Source organism: Zalophus californianus, chromosome 1 (assembly GCF_009762305.2).
Source record: "Zalophus californianus isolate mZalCal1 chromosome 1, mZalCal1.pri.v2, whole genome shotgun sequence".
NCBI lineage: Eukaryota > Metazoa > Chordata > Mammalia > Carnivora > Otariidae > Zalophus > Zalophus californianus.
In genome coordinates this window covers 189598878-189623764 of record NC_045595.1, presented here as the reverse complement: position 1 = coordinate 189623764, position 24887 = coordinate 189598878, and the positions used below count along the sequence as shown (strand labels likewise).

Here is a 24887-nt window from a genome sequence, read left to right as displayed (position 1 = left end):
TCCAGGCATAGCTAATAGATTATGGTGTCCCACAGTACATGATAGATGATCAACCAAATATAGTACTATCTGGCTTATATTAACAACAACAATGACAAAAACAGAAATACAATATCTGATGAGAAACAGTCTGAAGTTAGACTCTGCATTTGAAAAATTATAGTGCCTCACTCAGTTTTCAGATATAAGTTTACACACCCAGTACCCATTGCTTGAAAATAGGTCAGATTCTACTGAGAAAGATCTTTGCAATATCAACACAAAAATTTAAGTGAGAAATTCAGATTTTTTCCTAGGTAGCTGTTTATTTCCAAGGTAACTATTCTGGGGACAAGAAACACTTAGACTATGAGCACAGTTTGGATAAAGATCTGAGATTACACAGTTACCAGATGACCCAGAATGCCATTATGGTCTTCTAGATGAAGTAGGGGCTTATGGAGTCCAGGATGTAAATAGAACACTGGCCCAAGTCAGTTTCTTGATGAATCCCATGTTCCATATGTCTACTCTGAGTGTACTTCCCTAGCCACTGAGTGTATATTTTGCGACCAGCAGAACTCGAAAATTCATTTCCTGAGCTGTGAAATAAGAGGCTATTATTGTAGGAAGCCTCATGGGATTCCCCTTGATCTGCTTCCTTATTCCCAGCAAAAACAGAAATTCAGAAGCAACAGTGCAACCCCAGAGGAGCTGCCCAGCTTAGTGCCATCATGAAAGATTTAAAGGACTGTGGAGAGAGGAGTTGGTAACATCATATCCCTATTTAATTTGCCTCTGTGGCTTCTGTAAACACAAATTGATCATTACAGATTATGATGCAATAAATAAAGTTAAATGATACTCCACTCTCAGTTCTTTTGTTGGGTATGGTATCTTTATTAGAAAATATAAACACAATCTAATAGTGTGTGCAGGAGAGAAGGAAAATTCTGCTAGGGGAAATTCTAATGAAGTATTTGCCTGTTACATTTTTGATTGATATAATTCATGAAGAAAGATTAGCTTTGCCTTCTTTTCTTAGTGCTTAGTCTGAAAGGGAATGCAAGAAACCAAGTCTTAGGAGAAAAACTGCTTTCATAATCTCAAGTGTAAGCCACAAACAGGCTTTCCTGATAAAACCTTCAAAGCTTGAAGAGATAAGACAAGCATGTATTCTATTAGACATTTCAATAAATGTGCAAAAAATCAGTAATTATGAACATAGTATTTGAATACTTAAAAATGCAACTATTTTCACGCTTTGAATATTTTGTCCTGACAAGAGTTTTAAGGATATTTTGTTCTAGAAGATTCAGAATTAAAACTTACACACCAGTACACACACACACTATCTATGTGTGTGTTATATATCAGGAATTCTCTGTATGATTAACATTCTGTACAGTCCTAACAGTGTCAAACAATGAGAAGCCAAACATGATTACGTCAGTGATCGTGTTGCAAAGATAGCACAGAGAAGGAATGGTGGGAGAATGAATCACTGTTGTCTTTGTTTTATGCTCAATGCTTTTGATAAGTTCAGCAGATGATTATAAAAACAGCATGACCTGTTTGTTTCCAAATAGCCAGGCCCTTCATACTGGCTCACCACCAATGACACAAGTGCTAAGTATTCAAAGAAAGATGGCAGGTAACCTTTACTTCTCTCTGGTCCCTTTACCAAACCTCTACTTCACTTATGACATTACTTGTTAATATTTTGCATTAAAAAATATACAGGTAAACACAAGTTTGCTAATTTTTGCTTAACCAAATAAATTTTAAAAATAGATAAAATAATTCTCACAGCACTAACCTTAGTTTTCATCTTCATTATAGCATTTTAGAATTACTCAAACATGAAAATTGGAAATGTGTGTGCTTATTTGGAAGAGTCAAAAGCTGAGTCACTTCACTTTTCCCTATTGCTTCCAGTTGCTAGAATACTGGCAACTCAGACAAATATATTTAATGTATTCATGTAGATTCCCAGCACTGGAGTGATGGGATCATATTTTTGAACTCTATATATTGGTACTATTTCTGCATGCTTGATTACTTTCTGCATGTTATTTAGAAGGAACACACTGAAAAGACCTAATCCACCATAAATTTCCACAGATACAGAGTGGCACCAGCCACAGTGGTAGGTGGAAGAAACATAGATCCTAGTGAGGATATAAAGATGAGACCCAGGCCCACTCCCAGAGGTGGTCGCATGTTCAGAAATTTCCCACTGAGTGCCCACGTGGCCATAGTGGAGGGACCTCTTCTGATGCCCACTGTGTACTATGCAGCTCTGATGAGAAGAGCCTCCCACCCCCCATCACCAATATCGTGAGAGGAGCCAGTATGGCACCATTCAACTGGAATATAGGAACTAAGCAAGTTGCTCTGGGTCTTGGGCTCTGGTCATATAATACTGATTGTACCAGCGTTCCAGCTCCAATTATGGCTGCAAACATTGTACCAGTTGTCATCCAAGAGCCTCTCATCAGGAAGTTCATGAGAAGAGCTCTGTTCATTTCCAGGGTGGACAAAGTCACCTCTTTCCAGGAGTGACAATTATGTCCTTTTGGTTCTATTGTCAATAAAAATCCTAGCACTAATGGAGAGCAAGTGTAGAGATTCTGCAGAGACCTGTGGAATTGTACCTTACTGATATGGGAAGCTTTTGAAACAAAAAGGCATAGGAAGGACTGAAGGCAACAGGCCATGTTAACAGGCTATTTTGTGCAATTATTTGCTGAATAATGTCCATAATTATAAAGAATATAAAGAAGTGTGTGATAAAGTAGCTAACTTTGGTGTATATAACAACCAGAAGTATTTGGCCTGTCTACTGTCCTGTGATTTATGTTTTCTCAATAAGACAATAGAAAATGGGAAGGGGAAAAGTCATATCGCCTCAAACATAATACTTCTCAAAATAATTTTTATTATTTTTTTATAAAGATTTTATTTATTTATTCATGAGAGACAGAGGGGGAGAGGGGGAGAGGGAAAGAGAGAGAGAGAGAGAGAGAAGCAGAGGGAGAAGCAGGCTCCCAAGGAGCAGGGAGCCCGATGCGGGACTCGATCCCAGGACCCTGGGATCATGACCTGAGCCAAAGGCAGACGCTTAACCATCTGAGCCACCCAGGCGCCCTCAAAATAATTTTTAAATGAATGTGTAGTGAATCTAATTTTCAGCATGATGGGTTTGCAGTTCATGACACATCTAGATGGAGTATTTAGCTCTCTCATTTTAAACCGGCCATTTGAGATTTGAGTAATTATTTTGGAAACGAAATGGAGGAAATTCCAGCCATGTAACACCCATTATTTGTTGATTAAATTTTGCTTCAGCATGGTGTGGCGTAACTTTTGTGTATGTATTTTTGTTCACCCTAAGCTTGCACTTCAAATTTGCAGGGCTAATTGCTGATTGAATCTGAGAATGTGAGTTTTATTGGTCCTATGATGTAAATACCCTTATGCAATACCCCCAGCTTATCTGGCAAATTCTAAAATAACAGTACTGTCTCCCAGTACCACATTTGGCCTTTGAGGTGAATATTTTTTTCCTCAAAATTGGACATGAGACAGTTCTTTTCTTTGTATAGTTTTCATCATTTTCTTATTTCACAAACTCCTTTAAGTTTGCTGATACATGTAGACTTATTGACAAAGAGGAGAAAGAGAATGCATAGATTTGTTTAAATTATGAATTTTAAATGTTTTTTATTCCAAAATTTCCTGAGGATAAAAATTATATTTTCTCATATGAAAGTATAACAGTTGTGAATTTATTATCTTTGGATTTCATATTATGTCATAGGTCACATAAAAAAAACACAACCCTTGTCTGGTCATCACCACTCATTAAACAAAATGTTCATATTTCTTTCTTCGGGTATTATACTAACAACTCTGGAGGCAATAGGTTGTCATTTTCTTTCTTTTTTTTATTAAAGATTTATTTATTCTAGAGAGAGATAGTGAGTGGGGAGAGGAGCAGAGGGAGAGAATCTTCAAACAGACTCCCCACTAAACATGGAGCCTGATGTGGGGCTTGATCTTATGACCCTGAGATCATGACCTGAGCCAAAACCAAGAGTTGGCCTTAAACTGAGCCACCCTGGTGCCCCTAATCAGTCTTTGAATAGGTGAAAAAATATTTTCATTAAGTTTTATTACACTTTTACCTCTTTTTCCTAGAATTATTTAGCAGGATGCTACTATGCCTCTCTGAGCATATGCACATCATGTCAATATGATTGATGAAAAACAACTCAATGTATGTTCTCTGTTTTCCCTGCAATCTCTGGCAGTTTGTTATTTCAAACTGCATTTGTAAGCTTCAAAATATAGAAATAGCAAAAGCATGCTTGATATTATTTACATATGTTTTAAAATTTCACAAAAATTAAAATGAAGCTAATGTGTGGAAGGCCTTAATGAAAACATGCCCTTAAAGATATCATGGGAATTAGGAAGAAAAAGAGCCAATGGAGGATGGAACTATAAAAATAATTTTTCTTTTTTTAATAAAATAAATTGATTAAGGGAGACTAAATGTTTGATTTTTTTGTAGAGGGTATGATAATGTTTGTCTGTTAACATTATTTAAACAGTAAGGCAACATGGACAATATATTCAAGTAAAACAGTTATCCTTTTGGAAATATATTGCTTTTGTCATTTTTCAATACTAAGAGGGACAAAAAAGTGAAATATATCTCATTAGGTCATCAGGTTTCTAGATGTCTTCTTCTATAATGGCCAATTATAAAATACAAATACATATAATAACTTTTTATTGTTGTTTAGAGAGAGAGAGTGCAAATGGGGGGAGCAGTTGGGAGGGAGGGAGAGAATCTCAAGCAGGCTCCATGCTCAGCGCAGAATGTGATGTGGGGCTTGATCTCACGACCCTGAGATCATGACCTGAGCCAAAACCAAGAGTCAAATGCTTAACTGACTGAGCCATGCAGATGCCCCAATAAGTTTTTTTAAAAAACATAATAGTTGCATTACTCTTACTGTGTTGTGCAATGCAATTTTACCTATGTTCAGAGTACATGACAAGGAAATTAGTCTTAAGATATTTACTTTGCTTAGATATATCTTCTGCCTCTAACTTCTTTATATTACAATGGAACAAATATGTGTTATGCTGCTTGTTACAGTTTGAAGGTAAGCAATTAGATAGCTGTATGTTTCTAAAGTGGTAGAATCTCCATGTAGCCATTGCAATTCAGGGTGAGGGTCTCAGTCTTAGAAATATGAGAGTCAATACATGTAGAAATTAGAGGGCCCTGGGGCTTAACTGGCTAAAGTTATAATAAATGAAAATGTAAAACTTAATGCTAATTTTAAAATTTATAATAAAAATCGGAACAGAGACCAGAGTTCACTAGTCGGGTATACTCTCTTGAAAGGCAGATCATATGCAAACCAAATGATAATTAGAAAGTTGGTGGTAGGAATAGAAATCAGAGGAAGATGAGTTGGTCAAATGATTTTAATAGCTAGTGTTAAGGAGGTATGGAGTAGTCACTAGTATCAGATAAATCATTTCATGGTCCAGGACATTCTTTTCCAAAGTTCTGTGAGGAATATGTATCTTGGTGGAGGTCAGTGGAGGAGAAAGAATTGTTGTGGACCAGGTAGTCTTTCTCCTCAATTTTAGAATGTTAAGTAATCTGTCTGGAGCTTAAATCATCCCTAGGTGGGAAGAATCTGAGGATTCTAATATGGATTGAATATTTTCTCAAAAGAATCTGTGCAAGACACAATGGAAATGTGACTGATTATGTCTTGAATTTGAGAATGGTAGCTCAAGAGTTGGTAAAATTCAGTTTTAGGGAGAAAGAGGTTAGATTTTTACACATCTGCAATTTAGTGATGTAACACATTCAATAGACACAGAATCCCAGACAACTAATGGTCATATTTTTGTCCTCCTTTTATCCCATCTCACAATAGCATTTGATATAGCTCACCAGTTCCTTTCTTAAAATCATTCTTTATTTGTGGGATCATCAACTTTTTCTGTAAAGGGCCAAATAATAAATATTTTAGGCTTTGCCTAAAATACAGTCTCTGTTACAGCTGTTCAACTTTGTTCTTATAGCAGGAAAACTGTTCTTAGCTTAGGTGTTGTGCAAAAACAAGCAGGGTGAAAATTTGGAGGCAGGAAGTGGAAAAAGGGTCAGATTTGACTCACAGACTATAGTTTTGCTAACCCCTGTTCTTTAGGAGTCCACATCATACACTCACAATTTTCCTTCTACTTTTTTGTTCATTTCTTTTCAGTCTCTTTGGTGGCTATTCCTTCTCTACTCCATTTCTCATTGTGATCAACATTCTTCCCTCTAGGTAAAAATCTCTCTCTAGGTGATCATATTCATTCCTATAGCCTTTGATTTTATTTTACCTTATTTCATTACACTTTTTTGGGGAAATTTTTTAGAGAAAGTAAATTAGTCATATTCTAAGCTTATAACCATTTATCATTATTTGTGTGAGGAACTGCTTTTTATTATTATTTCTTTCTTTTCATTGTGTTTCTGTGCTCTCCCCCTCCTCTTTTTATCGTGGTAAAAAAACAGAGACCATAAAATTTACCACTGTCACCATTTTTAAAAAAGATTTATTTATTTGAGAGAGAGAGAGCGCACGCAGAGAGCACTTGCTCACATGCACACGTGATGGTAGGGGCAGAGGGAGAAAGAGATCACCCCCCCCCAGCAGACTCCCCACTGAGCACAGAGCCCACTGCAGCTGCTGGATGCAGGGCTCCATCCCAGGACCCTGAGATCATGACCTGAGCCCAAACCAAGAGTTAGCTGCTCAACCAACTGAGCCACCCAGGCGCCTCCCAAAATCGTGACCATTTTTTAAGTGTACAGTTCAGTGGTGTTAAGTATAGCCACATGGTTGTGTAACAGATCTCCTGGACTTTCATCTTGCACATTTGAAACCTGACACTCATTAAATTATAACTTCCCTATCCCCTTCTCCCCAGCTCCTGGTAACTACTGTTCTACTTTCTGTTTTTTTTTTTTTTTTTTCCCCTATGAATTTGACTACTTTGGGTACCTTATGTAAGTGGAATCATACAGTTTTTGTGTTTTGTGACTGGCTTATTTCACTTAGCATAATATCTTCAAGGCTAATCCATGTTGTAGCATGGGACAGGGTTTTCTTCCTTTTAAAGGCTGAATAATATCCCATCACATGTATATACTGCATTTTGTTTGTCCCTTCATCCACTGGTGGGCATGTGGATTGCTTTTTCTTCTTGGTTATTTTGAATAGTGCTGCTGTGAACATAGGTATGCAGATACCTCTTTGATACCCTGATTTAATTTTTTTAAATATATACCCAGAAGTGAGATTGCTGGTTCATATGGTAGTTTTGTTTTTACTTTTTGTCAAATTTCCATACTATTTTCTATAGCAGTTGCACTATTTTACAATCCCATCAATAGTACAAAGCATTCCAACTTCTCCATGTCTTCACCAACACTTGATATTTTTTCTATCATCTATCTATCAATCAATCTATCTATCTTTCTTCTATCATCTGTCTAGTAGCCATCCTAATAGGTGTGAGGTGTTATCTCATTGTGGTTTTGATTTGCATTTCTCTTAAATTATTAGTGATATTGAACATCTTCCCATCTGCTTGTTGGCTATTTGTATACCATCTTTGAAGAAACATCCTTTTCCCATTTTTAAACTGGGTTATTTGATTTGTTGTTGTTGAGTTGTAGGACTTCTTTATGTATTATGGATGTTAACTCCTTATCAGATATATGATTTCCAAATAATTTTTCCCATTCCATAGATTGCTTTTTTACTCTGTTGGTAGTATCCTCTGGTATATAAATTTTTAAGTTGCATATAGTCTCATTTGTTTATTTTTGCTTTTGTTGCTTATATTTTCGGTGTCATATCCAAGAAACCATTGCCAAATCCAATATCATGAAGTTTTTCTTTTTTTTTCTTTTAGGAGTTATAGTTTTAGGTCTTACATTTAGGTCTTACATTTTGAGTTAATTTTTGTATATGGTATAAAGTTTCAACTTCATTCTTCTGCATGTGGATATTCAATTTTCCCAATACCATTTATTGATTGTCCTTTCCCTATTGAATGGTCTTGGAATTTTGCCAAAGATCATTTGATTACATACACGAGTGTTTGTTTCTGGGCTCTCTATTTAATTCCAACGGTTTATTTGTCTTTATGCCAGTACCATACTGTTTGATTACAGTGTTTTAAAGGCATTTATTTTCACAAGTTTCATATATACTCTGACAATGCTTTTATCCTAAAATAAAGTCTTAGTTTATAAATTTTCATAAATAGTACTGTATTATAATCTCATTCAGTTTTTACTATAGTCATTCAAGTCTATAATTTTAAGATCTCTCTGTGTTGCTGACTGTGTTGCTTCTACCTGCTGCATGATGTTCTCAAGTATGCATCTGCCATAATTTAATTAGTGATTTCCTTAGGAATAAACAATTAGTTTATCTCTAATTTCCTATTGATGCAAATACTTTCTAGGTGAAAATATTTGTATATGTCCTCTTAATAGACTTGTACAACAATTTTTCTTATATATTTAGCTAAGAATGGGATCATTGTATCATAGTTCAAAACTTAATTAATAAAAAAAATCCAGATTGCTTTTGACAATAATTGTCATTTTATATTCTCACCTGTTGTGCATAAAAATTCCCATCTCCTCATATCCTTGAGGATACTTGGTATTACCAAGGTATTAATTAGGTTTCTAATTGTTGCCATTTTGATAGATATGAAGTGGCATGTTAATGTTCTTTTAATTTTCATTTTTATGATTATTAGTGATTTGGAGCATCTTGTAATATGCTTGGACATCTCCTGTTACAAATTGCCTATTTATATCCCTTGTCTATAATTTCTATTGTGTTTTCTATCATTTTTGTTTATTTTTCAGGAGCTCTTGGTATATTTCAGCTATTAACCCATTGTCAGTTATAGATACTGCAAATATTTTCCCCAGTCTATAATCTATGTATTTCACTTCATCTATTATGGCCTTTTTTGAATAGAAAATTTAAATTTCAATACAGTCAAATCATGCTTTCTTTATCATTTGTGCTTCTTGAAATCTTTCTTCAACCATAGGTCACAAAAGTTTTCTACTACATGTTCATCTATTGGGTCTATAAACTTACCTTTTATGTGTAGCTCAATAATTCTGAATTTTTCTTTGTTCATAGTATAAGGCATGAGTTCTCCTTAGAGTATGCCAGCAATCGTGAAGTTATCTATATAAAAATGTATTCTGTTCTTGCCCTGTGGTTTACTTTTACCACATATCAATTTCTTGTACATATATAGTTTTATTTCTGACCTCTATATTCAGTGGTCTGCTTATCTGTTCTACAATATCATATTATTTTAATTGCTTTGGATTTCAGTTTTATCAATATATTTTAAAATCTGTCCTTACTTGTTTTAGTTTTCAAAGATGATTAAACACTTTGCCAATCATTATTTTTTTATTTCAACATAATTTTTCCAAATTCCCCTAAAATTCTTCTGAGATTCCATATGGAATTGTATTGAATTTAATTTATGGAGTATTGAATTCCTTAAAATGTTTAGTAAGATAATTTATAAACATATATTTCTCCATATATTGATGTCATATTTTTTATCTTTTATTTAAAATTCTTATGTAATGATCTTATGTGTTCTATGATAGGTTACTTCTTAGATTCTTTACAAATTTGTTGTTAGAATAAATTACTCCTTTTCCTCTACATTTTCTATGTTTTCTGGGGACATAAGGGGGTGTTCTAGATAGATGATCTTATCCTGTGAAAAGAATGACAGTTTTACAGATTTCTTGCCAGTATTTAGAGCATCTATGCATTTTTCTTTCTTGTAGGATTATCTGAGTACTGGGTCTGCCATTTACCAGTTTTATCAGTTCAGGCAGAAAGCAAAAAATGATTTGACAATTAATATAAACAATTATTAACAGGGGATTGGAATAACAGGAGATTGACTACTGAGGAGTAAAATACTATAAAGAGTAGAGGAATAGCGTGTATAGGAAACAGCCACCATCCACAAGGATAAGAAAGAATACCCAAGGAGGGAAAAAAATCTAGGAGACCCCTCCTAACCCAGGACTGAGATCCAAACTTCATTGGAGAGAGTGCAGCCATGGCTTACTGGTCAGCAAAGATGTTGGCTGAGGCTGCAGGGCCATCAAGAGTGTTCTGGATGGATCCTAGAGGAAGCCATCCACAGGGAGTTACCATGTTGGCAGTGTTGGCTGGGAAGCCATTCCGTAGGGTGCTGGGGGAAGCTGCCCTGGGGATATGCTCACCTTAGAACTCTCTGTGAAGCTGCTCCTTGGGTGTGCCTGGGAAAGCCTTTTATGGGGAAGTTGTTGGTTCACAACTCTCTTGGGGGCTTCCCTGGTGTAATCTGAAACTGGCCCCTCTATTGCTGGGCAGGGAGAGACTGAAGAAAGAGGCAGGTCACTCCAGGTTGGTAGGTGGCAGTTTTGATAAGAAAAGGGAACTTACACATGAGACTTGTCTTGAGTGCCAGCAAGACAAATGGCTCCCTGCACCTGCCTGCCAAATCTTAAAAGCTTATAAAGAGGCCTTAACTGGGTTCAGTCATATATATCAAGCAGATGTTCTCAATACCACATAATTATGTGTCCTTGGAACAGCCTCTGGGAGTAGAAAAGGCAAGTGGAACTCCTATTCCAACGACAGGAAGGGGGGTGAGGAGCCTCTGATTCCCAGGTCGAGCTCAAGGGTCACCTGGTGGTCACTTCTTTTCAATGACCTTCCCCCTCAGAAGCACGGGGTTAACAGCATTCTGCCGTGCCACCTCCCAAGAGCATGCCGGAGAAGCTGTTCCCAGCAGCTTCATCCTGGTGACTCTTCACTAACAAGCCCCCAGAGAAGAAGCTGTCCATAGGGAATTGCCACATGCTGTAGCCCGGTGGGTGCTGTTGGAAGCATGTGCTGTAGAAGCCACACAGGCTGCAGGAGTCTGGTACTGCAGAAGCTGTGTTGCATATGTTCCAGGAGCCTGTTTAGAGGAGCCCATCAGAACCAGGAGAAGAAACTCCTCCCCGCCAGTGTACCGTCAGCACCTTTTACTGAAAAAGCTTAATACCATTCAGCCTGCAAAGAAGACATATGTACAGGGTACTATGAGTGGAATTGGGCTTTCCCAGGTTCATCTGTTGACATTCTAACCCCTAGTCCCTTAGAATTGATTGTATTTGAAGATAGGGTCCTTAAACAGGTCTTTAAGGTTAAATGAGGTCATTAGGGTGGGCCCTAACCCACCATTTCTGGTGTTCTTATGAGAAGAGGAGGTTGGGATACAGACCAGTACAAAAGGAAGTCATGAAGGCAAAAGGAGAAAATGACCATCTACAAGCCAGGGAGAGAGACCTCAGAATAAAACCAACTCTGCTGAGAATCCATCTCAGACTTCTAGCCTCCAGAATTATGAGAAAATAGATTTCTGTTGTTTAAGCAACCCAGGTTGTGGTACTTGGTTATGGCAGCCCTAGCAAACTAACACACAGGGTCTATGTCTATTACTGAACAGCAGTGAAGAGCAGATGTGTAGCGGAGACATTACAAACTGGTAACTGACACATTGGGTTTATAAGCTTAGAAAGTTAAAAACATTCTCTGAACCTGTTTTCTTCTCTTAAAAATGGAATCCTTGCCAAAATTGAAAGTTTTTTTTTCAAACTTTTAAGAGTTACTTCCATTTTCTCCCTCTCAGTCACCTAGAGGACTTTCTTATTCACAGAATTTCAGGTAGACCCCAACCTTTGGAATCAGAAAAACTTGTTTATTTTGGCACTGATTGGCTCCGTGACCTCAGCTAAGTACTTAACTCTGTGAACCTCACTTTCTTTCTATGGAAAATGAGGGTTATAAAACTTACCACATTATGATGTTGTAAGGATGAAATGAGAGAATATATAGATATAAAACTCTCAGGTCTGTGCTCGGCACACAATTAGTGCTGGTTAAATTGCAGAATATTGTCATTTTTGCCACTCTGATGTCAAACAGAATGACTCTTAATAATCTCTGAAACTTGTATTTGTTGCTGAACAAACTGAACTGAATAGATTTTCGATGGGAGACCTGTAGACATAACAAAAGGCAGTGTATGTGCATGTTGGGGACGGGGGAGTATGTTTAGATAGAGTAAGTATCTACCTAGTACCTTTAAAATCAAGAAAATGTCTGATTACCTGTAGTGCGGTGTGGCTGGCTGGCCACACAGGAGCATCTTGCCATTCTAGTGTTACAGGAGATAAGAGGTCTCACTGAATACCCAGGAAAGAAAACAACAACAACAAAAACCCCAAACAGAGAACAAAACTCCTGAAATGAAACAGAAATAACTTAAATATGTCACCAACAAAGAGTGAAAAGTTAGAGAAAATAGTTATTTTAAATCTCTGAGAAAGGAACTAGACCAAAGAACACGAAACCCATCAAGCCTCAACTTGTTTTCCAAAAGTCCCTAATTAAATTATGACAGCAAAATCCAACAGGTACAAAACAAATCTGATTTTAATAGCTACCAACCTCTTAGCTTTTGTTTTGGGACAGCTTTAATAAGGGCTCCCCCACTGTTTCATATTTTAGAATCTTTCTCTTAAAGATAAATGGTGGGAATCAATAACTTTATTTTAAATCTTACATCTAAAACAAGGTCATGCAAGGTCTTATGTCTTCAATAAACTGAAGCTGGACTTGTGTATTAGTGCTGAGGCGTGAACAAACATAGGACTTTTCAACACCAATGCAGGAAGAGAAACACACAATTAGATGTTGAGATTTCTAATACTAAGTGAACAGAACTGATATTTTTAAAATTAAAAATGTGGCTGCTAATTTTTGCTCTCAAGGTACAGACAGTCATACACATAATTACAAGATTTACTGCTTAATATCCTCTTAGCCACTGAAAGTGATTCTGTTTATGTTAGGAAAAAGAAGCCAAGTAGAAAGGTCATTATGTTGTGTCTGCAGTTCTCACTCCTAATATGTGAGTCTCATTTATAAGTAGAGGAAAAAAATCAATAACCCTTTTAAGTTGCCTTGGATTCCAAGTGGAAAATGCTTTAACTCACTGCACTGTGGTGACTTAGAGCCACTGTGAGATATTATGCAACGTTGTTTCACCAAGGATCCCAGCTCACTTCAATAGCTCTTAATTGCATTGTTGAGTCTGTCTTAGCTGGTGAAGCAAATGAATGCTGTCACTGCTTCCTGAAAGTTTAACTCTTTTATTCATCGGTTGTTCTCTATCATCTTCTTGAAAGTTACTTTTGCTTTTATAGAAGTTACCTGGAAAATTAAATTAGTTTCAGAAACACAGTTCCAACAACCCAGGAATGAAAACCTTCAGGCTCTTTAATTATGTCCAACTAATATTGGCTAAGCACCAACTGTGTGTAAGGTCTTACGTATGAGGTGGAACAGCTGACGAGAAATGAGTAAGACAGTTCCTGTTTTCAACAGGCTTTAATTAACCATGGAGAATGAGTTAAGAATACAAATATCTACAATTTGAAGTTCTATATAAATGCCATATGAGAAGAGGAAAAAGCTTTGTCTGTACTTCAAAGGTTCAGAGGAGCTCTGTCCTACACACATCAAATTATAGGGAAGTAAAGGCTTTTGGAGCCTTGAAGGATAGATGAAAATTTGAAATGAAGAAGCAGGGAGATTGCTATGTAGGGGCAAGGCAATTGATAAGTAAAAATGAAGGCAGAATAAAGACAAGACCTTTCCCAAGTTGTAGCCCAGGTAATAGAAACAGATGAATTTGGAAAGTAGGTGGAGTCCAGGTTGTGAAGGATTTTAAATATGGTGCTTTCTTGAGAAAATTACTAACATGATCCAGGCAAAAGGCCAGAAGGAAGATTGCTCTGGTAGTAAAGGAAGACTACTCTGGTCAATAAGTATTGGAAAGAGAGGCAAGTAAAGACACAAAATAGATTAGACATCAGATGCTTTTGAAGTATATCATATGTTGATTAATTAAAGATATAACTATTTTCCTGGGACAGGTTCTGAATTTATGCCCCCAAATGTGGGTTCTAATGCCACTTTCCATGAAATATGTGAGTTTAGTAAGAGTGAGGAAATAACATACATATGTACCAGCTACATGCCAGACACTGTTTTGGATACTCTCCATGTTTCATCTCTAATATCCACAGCAATTATTTAGGTAGGCATCAATAACTTCACTCTCAGATAAGGAACTAAGGCAGAGTGTGTAGGTAACTTGCAAAATGTCAGAGAATGGTTAAATAGCAGGGTTGAGATTTGAGCCAAGTATTTCTGACCAAAACCTGTGCTCACCCAACTCGAGGATTGAATCAGTTCCTTCCAGCCTTGCCTTAACTCTACATCTTTTTGCATATTCCTCAATATCTTAGCTTCTTTTTTAATAAATTAGGGTAGTAACTTCAAATTTGTTGGGTTGTTTAAATTAAAATGACTGTCTCATAGTTAGTGTTCCATAAATTACTTTTTGAAGGAGGATGAAATTAAGGATACTGTAAAGAAGAATCTATAAATGATGATACTTCCTTGTCTTCAAAGTAAATGATACTATTCATCAGTGATTAAAAAAATTTTTATTCTTTTATTTTAGTTCTCATAGCCACTCCATAACCCATCTTTAATTCATATCATTTTATTATCCCAGATTCTTTTTAATTTCTCTACCTCATCCCATATGTTGCATATCAAGCAATAACCCCACAAAATTCCTAAATATGAACATGTGAATGTTCTGAGCAGGTGTAGTATAAGCAACTTAAAGTACTTCATTAATGTAATGTATTATATATACTTTACTTTAATCTCCATTGGTGAAAGATTAGGTGACCTTGAATTGATTTGCTTTCCCATTTATTTTTTTTCCATGTGCTTTGACAAATAGGATAAGGAAGTAAGGGTGAGTGTTTCCAGGTGGTTCTGGTAGAAAATTTGATGCACACTATGGAGCAATGTGTTAAATATATACACACCAATAAAATAATGTTCACAAAAAATATGGCATTCACAAAAAAATAAAAAGAATATGATGTACAACAAAACATAATTTATATAAATTAAAAATATGTGCATACAAGAAAGAAGCATTTTGAAAGAACACATACCAACAAAACCATGTTAAACCCATTAGAATGTTTGCCTGTGGTAGAGGGGGAAGGGCCTGGGCTATGGGAATATAATGGAATGACGAATAAAGCAAGTGTGGGTTTGTGTGGGCCAGTGCTGATAATGTACCATGAAATGAGTGCTATGATTAGTCAACCTTCTGCACCAGAGTCCTTTTGAAATTAGTAGAAGAATGGACTTCTGATGAACTTTGAAAGAGAAGGGAATCTAAGCTTGAGTCAAAGAAATTATCCTACATCAAAAAGTGGGAAGTATTTAAAAAGATAATCTCGATGACACAAGGATAAACAAGAAACAGCAGCATGGAGATTAAGAATGTAAAGCTATATCTGGGCAGTCTCCACAGAATCTTACTTTTTGTTCTGAATAATCTACTTTCTAAGTTCGACTCTGCTCCTTGGAAGCAGCAGGGTTCAGGAAGAAAGCAGGGATCTTTGGAATCAAGAATTGTTGGATTTAAATTGCAGGGTTTATAACTTCTTGTTGAAGACCAGATCATGCTACTCAATCTCTTAAAATTTGAGCATATCCATACATAAAATAGCCACTTTACTGTGTTGATGTGAGAAATAGATGAGTAAAATACTTAACTGTCTAGTACTGGGCTAGGTTCAAGGTAAGCAAACTATCAGTGGTAGTTCCTATATGCTTCATCTTTCCCAGACATTGCTACTCATGGCATTCATTCAAAAAACCCTGAACGAGACGCTACTGTGGTTTATGCACTGGATACACAAAAATGGAGGCAACATACCTATGCTTTCAATGTACTTGTAGTCTAGTGGAAAAAAACAGAGTTAAACCAAAAATTATAGGTTGAGAAATACAATGATGAAGGCCTATACTGGGTGGTAGAGGGACAGACAGAAAGGGACTAAGAATCAGATAACATTTCTTGGAAGAGAAGGTAACTCGAGTGCTGTCATGTAGATTTCGTAAGAGATAGTAAGGATGCAAAATTCCAAAAGAAATCTTTTGTGTGAAGAACATCTCTAAACTCTAGTTCATGGCCATTCCAGTTCATTAGAACTGGTAAGTGAGTATTTTAGTTGGTCTTCCATTATAAGATTTTATTTTCTAGTAAATTAATTTGTAGTTCCTGAATACTTAACTGTGTGATAAAATTGCCTACCAGGCTTCTCAAACTGACCCATTTCCACACTCTTCCTTTATATGTTACTTATTTCACGTGCTTTGCTAAGAAACTCAATGGGACAGTGTGGGGCTAATTTTGTTTTCCGTAACTTTGACTTTTTTTTAGAGCCTTGAAAACCCTGGGAACTATTTTTCTAAACTCTGATTTAATCCATATATATTTGTTCAGTGTTTGTGTTTCATGCTTCTTTTTGTTAAATGAATATTATTTTAAACATACACTTATACATTTGTGTATATTTACACACACACACACACACACACACACACACGCATCTTTTTCCTTAAAAGGAGAAAATAATAAAGGCTATGTTTGGAGAGGGCACTATAAACCCAATATGTGATAGTGATGTCAAATATTTTTCCTTTACAACTTCTACTGAAATGGCAAGACTTTCCTGAAACAACATTTAGTGTTTGTTTTTAAAACAAACCCATGGGTTTACTTTGTAAAAACTCATGAATGTTTTTTTATTCATCCCATATCCTTTTCAGGGTTGCTCCATGCCAAAGGAAATATGATTAAGGCAGCTCAGGAAGAGTTTTGGTCAGCAATAAAATACAATGGATATATCTTGTGGGGAATTCAAAAGGGGGAATGGGAAAATCTGCATGGACATCCTTAGGGGAGCAAGTTATAACTCTTAAACTCTTGTCAAATGATAACTTAGTCTTTTAAAAATACGTTCACCCTCAAATTGATAACAATAACTTAAATTTAGCTCCAACGCTTCTCTTTTAAAAAAAAACTACTAAGTCCTAAAATTTTTATAAAGCCCAGTGGCAATACTAAAGCTGATATTGACAAAACACTTTAATAGATCTATTCCGTGTATGTTCACTTTCGTGGTTTAGATAGTTTAAGATGTAGTTTACTCTGGGAATTTTTCTCTCCTTGCCTTAAATATTGACTGAGTTTGAAATAAAATATGTTTATGATGAAACCTATGAGAAAGGAGTTCTACTGAAAGCTGCCCCTCCATCCCCAGACTGAAGAATGCATCAGGGTTTAGAACTTGCTTCGACGTCAGTAGAAATGACACATTCTTCAGAGAGACGTGGGCATAAAGTGAACATGGTTAAGAAAGGAGAGTGCCAACAAGGAGTATTTAGGTCCCAAAGTTTTAAGGTGTACAAAAGACATAGAATAAATATCTTCTCCAAAATATATTCAAAACCATGTAAATCACATTGATTCACATATTTAACTTTCTCTTTGGAAACCTAACAACTAAGTTCTGAATTTCCCTGCATATTCAATGTGAATGTAAAGAGTGCCACATCCGGTTACATTCTGCAGATATCTGTTTCAATAGCTCAGTTGATGTGAACCAGTCAATTATACTAACTAAGTGAAATACAATAAAAAAGGCAGTTAATGGAGAAATGGAACAGATTAGTTTGAAAAGTCTTTGTCGCAGTTTGAATATATTGTCTCTTAAAGCTAGATTTGTAAGAGAAAACAGATGTTATGTGCAAGTTTTTGTGTCTTTGCAAGAAAATAAATATTAATGATGTTGGCTACCTTAAGTAAAGAACATTAAAAATACCTCTCTCTGTGTATGTGTATTTGTTTCAGGCAAACTGTAAAGTTCACACATTCTCTGGAATGTCTGGATGGCCGTGCTAATGCCTGGCAAGTTTTCAAAGAATATTGGGTGACATGCTTTTACCTTGGCTTTGTATGTGCTTTCTTCATGTGCACCAAAGTTCAACTCTGGTCTCAGTGACTGGTCACAAATATTTCATCAGCCTTGGGTTCAACTTCAGTATTTCTGAAACCAAATAGTGAATGTTTAATACCATGTCATTTTTTTCATCTCCAGCTAATTTGCTCACAGAGGTTATCATCACATTCAGTTAATTTCAGGAACACAAGCAGGTATATCATTTGAATTTATTTTTGACATCTGAATATGCATTTTAGATGGATAGAACATTCTAGATATCAGTTGGAGTGGAAAATACCCTTAAATGTTTTCTATGTTGAAAATCCATTAATCATTGAAAAGTATAGATTATTTCAAAGTTAAAATACATCACTAATTGATGATGCATGAAGTGATTGAGAACTTCAAGTAAGTAAAGTAAGGGAATAGCATTTACAGCATTAAAGTACTTTAATAATATTTTTGATTTGAAACTACTTACAATTAGGACATGACTTTTTCAAGAAAAAGTTCTCGTTAATTTTTCACATCTTGTGAAAATGAATTATTTTCATTCATTTGAAACATAGTTGTTTCTCACTAATTAAACCTCAAAACAATAGATTCTAAACAAATAGTTTAAGAAGACAATTCCTTCTAGATCGAATATATGGAGGCTAAACATTCAGTCAAGAGTTTGAATTCGAGAGCAGAATGAAATAATGACTAATTCTGTGCTTCTGCTTTACCCATTGCTTAGGTATTTCTGAGTCTTTACAGTTTACATTGCACTGAGTGTGATTGAAAGTATATTTCAAGAATGGAAAAGCTTTATGGAAAGTGTCATGAATTTTGTCACTGATGTATAGCAAATGTGAAGGTTTATGTGTGTGTTCATATTCATTAATTATATGTTCACAGAGTAGTTGTTACCTACCATAAGATAACCAGATAACTGACCTTAAGCCAGACAAGCTACATGACATACTAGAGGTACAGATTGTCCCCAACTTACTATGGTTCGACTTATGATAATTTGCCTTTACAATGATGCAAAAGCAATATGCATTCAATAGAAATTGTACTTTGAATTTTAGATTTTGATATTTTCCTAAACTAGCAATCTGCAGTATGATACTCTCATGATGCTGGGCAGTGGCAGCAAGCCACAACTCCGTCAGCCACATGATCATGAGGGTAAACAACAGTCTATACCCATATAACTATTTCTGTTTTTCACTTTCAGTACAGTGTTCAATAAAATACATGAGATATTAAATAGTTTATCATAAAATAGGCTTTGTGTTAGATGATTTTGCCTGACTGTAGGCTGTTGTAAGTGTTCTGAGCACATTAAGTAGTCTAGGCTAAGCTATGATGTTTGGAAGATAAAGTTTATTAAATGCATTTTCAACTTATAATATATTCAACTTACAATAGGTTTTTCAGGATATAACCCCACTGTAAGTTGAGAAAGATTTTGTTTTGTTTTGTTTTGTTTTTTATTTTATTATTTTATTTTGTTTTATTATGTTATATTAGTCACCGTACAATTCATCATTAGTTTTCGATGTAGTGATCCATGATTTATTGTTTTCGTATAATACCCAGTGCTCCATGAAATATGTGCCCTCCTTAATTCCCATCACCAGGCTAACCCATCCCCACAGCCCCCTCTCCTCTAAAACCCTCAGTTTGTTTCTCAAAATCCATAGTCTCTTATGGTTTGTCTCCCCTTTCAATGACTTTTCAGATGTTCTTTACATGTTACAAATATGTGCCAAAAAATTGGATAACCTAGAAGAAATGGATAAATTTCTAGAAACAGTTTTCTCAGACTGAATCATGAAGAGAGAGAATTATACCTCAGTGAATGTTTTTTTAAATTCCTGCTTGAACAAGGAAAACCTTACACTATATATTGTAGTTAACATTATCAGTATAGCAACACATAATCAGTAGTTGTCCACAGAATACAATGGCTGGAACTTGCTTGTGAAGTGATAGAACTGTCAATGTTTCTTACATGTCACCTGTAGTAAGGATGCACTTATTAATCCTTTCTAGGAATGATGCTAAAATTGGTGTATAGGTAAGGAAAGCAGAGCTACAGAGAGAAATTCTAAGATGATTTTGTTACCTTGAAATCCAGTCACATTGTTTCAGGCCATGTTTCCTGATCCAAGATTTAAGAGCAGAATTTTCTCAAGGCATCTTATGAGGTTGCATGTACATTTAAAAAGCATTAGAAATAAAAATGTAAGTGCGGGCTATAATTTTTTTTGAAATTTTCTTTTTTAACAGCTTTATTGAGATATAATTCATTGATCATATCATTCACCCACTTAAAGTGTAACCCCTCAGTGGCTTCCAGTATGGTAGCTGACTTGTGCAACAATTGCCACAGTCGATTTTAGAACATTTTCATTACCCCAGCACCCCTTCACTGTCATTCTCCAACCCTCCAACCTTCCCCCCTGGATCCAGCCAACCCCTAATCTACTCTTTGTCTGTATAGATTTGCCACTTTGGACATTTCATATGAATAGAGTCATATGATAAGTGGCCTTTTATAACTGACTTCATTTTAGCATAATGTTTTCAAGGTTTATTTATGTTGCAGCATGAATCATTACTTCATTTTTTAAAAATAAGAAATAATATTCCATTGTATGGGTATAGCACATTTTGTTTATCCATTATTAGTTATTAGTTGGGAGATATTTGGTTATTTCCACTCTTGGGCCATTATGCTTAATGATGCTATGAATATTGGTTTACAAGTTTTTGTGTGGACATATTTTCATTTTTCTTGGGTTTATACCTAGAAGCAGAATTGCTGGTCATATGGTAATTCTCCATTAATATTTTGAGAAGCTGCCAAAATGCTTTCTGAGTGGCTGCCATTTTGTTTCCATCAGCAATGTAGGAGAGTTGTGATTTCTTCACAACTTACCAGTACTCACTGTCTGTCTGTCTTTTTTATTTTAGCCATCCTTGTAGGTGTAAAGTGGCAGCTCATTGTGGTTTATATTTGCATTTCCATAGTGATAAGTGATGTTGAACATCTTTTGATGTGTTTATTAGGTATTTGTATTTATTCTTGGGAGAATTGTTTATCTAAATTCTTTCCCCATTATTCTAATTGGATCATTTGTCTCTGTATTGTTGAACTGTGTTTTTTTGATAATTCTGGGTACAAGTTCCTTAGCAGATATATGATTTGCAAATATTTTCTTACATTTTATGGAGTGTCTTTTACTTTATTGATGATGTTCTTTGACATCAATAATATTGTATTATAATTATCAAACTTGCTAAAAGACTCGGTCTTAATTATTCCAACCACTAAAAAGAGATGATAATTATGTGACATGATAGAGGTGCTAATTAGCACTGCAATGGCTGTCATACTACAATATATAAATGCAACAAATTAACATGTTGTACACTGTAAATTTACACAGTGTTATATATCAAATATATTTCAATAAATAATAAATTTAAAAATTAGAAAATTAAAAGATGTTTTTTGAGGCACATAAATTTTTAATTTTGATATTGCTTATAGTTCTGAAGTCATATATGAGAAACTGTTGCTTATTAGAAGGTAACAGATTTATTTCTATGTTCTTTTTTAAGAGTTTTATAGTTTTAGCTCTTAAGTGTATAATCCATACTGAGTTTATTTTTGTGTGTGATGTGAGATATTTTTTAAAGGTTTTATTTATTTTTATTTGACAGAGAGAGTTCTATATGGATATCCAGTTATCCCAGCATCAGGAATTGAAAGTATCCTTTCCTCTTTAATTGTTGTGGTACCCATGTCAAAAATCAATTGACAATAAATGTAAATTGTTGAACCTAACAAAATGGGTTTATATCTGGATTCTCAATCCTATTCCTTTTATGTATTTTACGTATATTATGTATTTTGTATATATATTGATGTAGGAAAGACCTTAGGGTTCAAAACCAACTGCTAAGAAAGAATTCTTGAGTCTTTGGTGCAAAAAGGTAGTTGTATTAAAGCAAGGGGATAGGACCTGTGGGTAGAAAGAGCTGCACTGGAGTCATGAGGAGTGGCCCATTATATACTTTCAAGTTGGGAGGGGGTTAGGGATAGTGTAAGTCTCTAAGGAATTTTGGAAGCAAGGTTTCCAGGGCCTTGAGGGGGCTAGCTGTTGTTGGGAAAAGGTCATTTATTAATGTCTAATAAAACCTTAGTCATGAGACCCTTCAGATGTATATCAGTGGGTCATATGCTTGGGGGATGATTGCCAACATGTATCTTGGTGGGGCGGGGGGGCAGAGATAAAGGAAGTTTCCAAAGGAATTTTTATATATTAAAGTAGACTTACAGGATCCTGGGGTTTGGGCTAAGATTGCCTTTTGCCTGTAGCAAAGTATTAACATTGAGGCAGGTGAGTCTCTAGAGGAATGTCACTCTGCCTATTTCAAGGACTTGTCAATGGGCTGTAAATAGTAAGGAAATGTAATAATTTTTCTTCTGCTTTTGTTTCCCACATCATATATATTATATATACACACACACATTATATCTATTTTATGTATTTATGCCAGTACCACACTGTCATGCTTATTGTAATTTTGTAGTAAGTTCAAACCAGGAAGAATGAGTGCTCCAACTTTTTTTTTTTTTAAGATCGTTTTACCTATTCTAGGCCTGTTGCATTTCCATCTGAATTTGAGGACTATCTTCTCAGTTTCTGTAAAAAAGCAATTGGGATTTTGACAGGTATTGTGTTGAATCTATAGATCAGTTTGAGGAGTACAGTCATCTTAACACTATCAAGTCTTCCAACTAATGAACATGATGTCTTCCCATTTATTTAGATCTTTTACTTCAACAGTGTTTTGTGGTTTTCAGTGTATAAGTCTTGCACTTCTTTTGTTCAAGTTATTTCTAAGTACTTTGTTCTTTTTGATGCTATTGTAAATGGAATTGTTTTCTTAATTTCATGTCTAGAGTATTCATTGCTAGTGTATAGGAATGCAATTGCTGTTTGTATATTGATTCTGAAACTTATCTGAACTCATTTATTAGTTCTAACAGCATTTATGTGTATGTGTGTGCGCATGGGCATGAGTGCACAGAGTGTTTGTTTGTAAATTCCTTAGGATTTTCTTTTTTTTCATACAAGTGCATATCATCAGTACATAGAGATAGTTTTACTTCCTTCTTTTCAATTTGAATGTCTTTTTTATTACTTTTAATTACCTAATTGCCTATATTTTTCTTTCATGGTTTTTGGTCTGTTGTTTGCCCCAATTGGTATTGCTGCTTCAGGCAGCTGTGATGTTATGTAATTGCCCAAGCTTTTTTCTTTTCTTTTCTTGTCTTGTCTTGTCTTTTTTCTTGTTTTGTTTTGTTTTGTTTTGTTTTGTTTTTAAAGAAATGCCCTGGAGAAAGTGCTTTTCACACTGAGGGGGCTCTTAGTCCAGTCAAATGAAGAGAAGCCCTGTGAATGGGACTTTTCAGGGAATTACTTGATAGGTCAAACACTGAAAGTTCTCTGATGATGCAGCTTTGGGGGAGACTCCAAAAGTCTTCTATACTTACCCCATTGAGTGTTAATCTGCTGTTTTCCACAGCTACCATGTTTGAGATTGCTGATTTCCAAGGTTCTCATGAAACCGGGGAAAGGAGACTGGGAGTAGGGTAAGTGAAAGTGCCTCAAAACTTACTACTGTTCTTACCAAGATTCACCTTTTTTTCTTGATAAATGCTCCTTGGATTATTCTAAGCATTTAGTGAATTTCTAGATTTCTACACTTGATCTTAGCCAAAAGGCCGAGAAGCGATGTGAATTTCTAGATTTCTGAAAAAGTTGATTTTGACAATTCATCCAGTGTTTTTATTGCTTATAAAAAGGAATCAAATTTTGAAGTTCTTTACTCTGCCATTCCAGAATTGCTTATCTTTGAGGGCAGTTATTTTAAACCTGCTTCTGAAAATAATCAGAAGGCATCCTCAGTATTGCAGAAAGCTTTAATTTGTGGGATCGCTTCAATGACATTGCATCACACCATCAACCAAATGCTTGAGTCCAGAAATGAAAAATAAGTGCTTGTTATTTCATATGAAAAAAAAGTAATGATGAATAACCTGGGGGGCTGACTTCATCATCAGCAGTAACATATATAGTACCAGAGTGAGCCAAAAACTATCTTGTTTTTTCAATGACTTCAGTTGAAAGTAAGCGTATGTTTAGCTTCATAGTGCACATTACTGTGCCTACAGGAGCAATCTAACTGTTCGGTATGTCGAAAAATAATTGTTCTTTCATGGTCATGTCAAAATTCAGAACTCTGACCAGTAAAATTTTAATAATAAACTTTAATTTTATTTATTTAATTTTAATAAAATTTCTGTGTTTTTTTTCTTTTTTTTTACTCTGGAAGTTTATCCTATGTTGTTGTTATTTGACTTTGGCTTTATCTTCAATCAAATACTGACATTAATACTTGCTCATTAAGCATTTTTCTGTTATTTTTCATCATATCTTAATTTTCTAACTACAAAATATTATAACCCAGTAATTGGTGTTCTATAGATTTTACAGATTTATATACTTGTTTTATATAATGGCTAAGATAAGGGAAAAGATTCTCATGTGATAACATGCGTCTTGTGAGAAGAGCTATATGGAAGGGTAGAAAGTAAAAGTTGTCTGCAACATTTCCTGGCATGTGTTTTACAAACTTGTAAGCCCTTAGGATAATTAAGACGAACAGTAAGGAGGTAAAAGAGATTGGGTTTCAGGGCAGAGCAATAACAGTATCTGGCATTAACTTTTACTTTTAAAATAATTTTAAAAATTCA

General features: G+C 35.3%; 2 pseudogenes; both read right to left on the bottom strand.

Annotated features, from left to right (window-relative positions):
• Positions 1 to 1894: 1894 nt before the first annotated feature.
• On the bottom strand, positions 1895 to 2699 carry LOC113915862 (annotated as a pseudogene).
• Positions 2700 to 23708: 21009 nt separating this feature from the next.
• Positions 23709 to 23867, bottom strand: LOC113919151 (annotated as a pseudogene).
• Positions 23868 to 24887: the final 1020 nt, after the last annotated feature.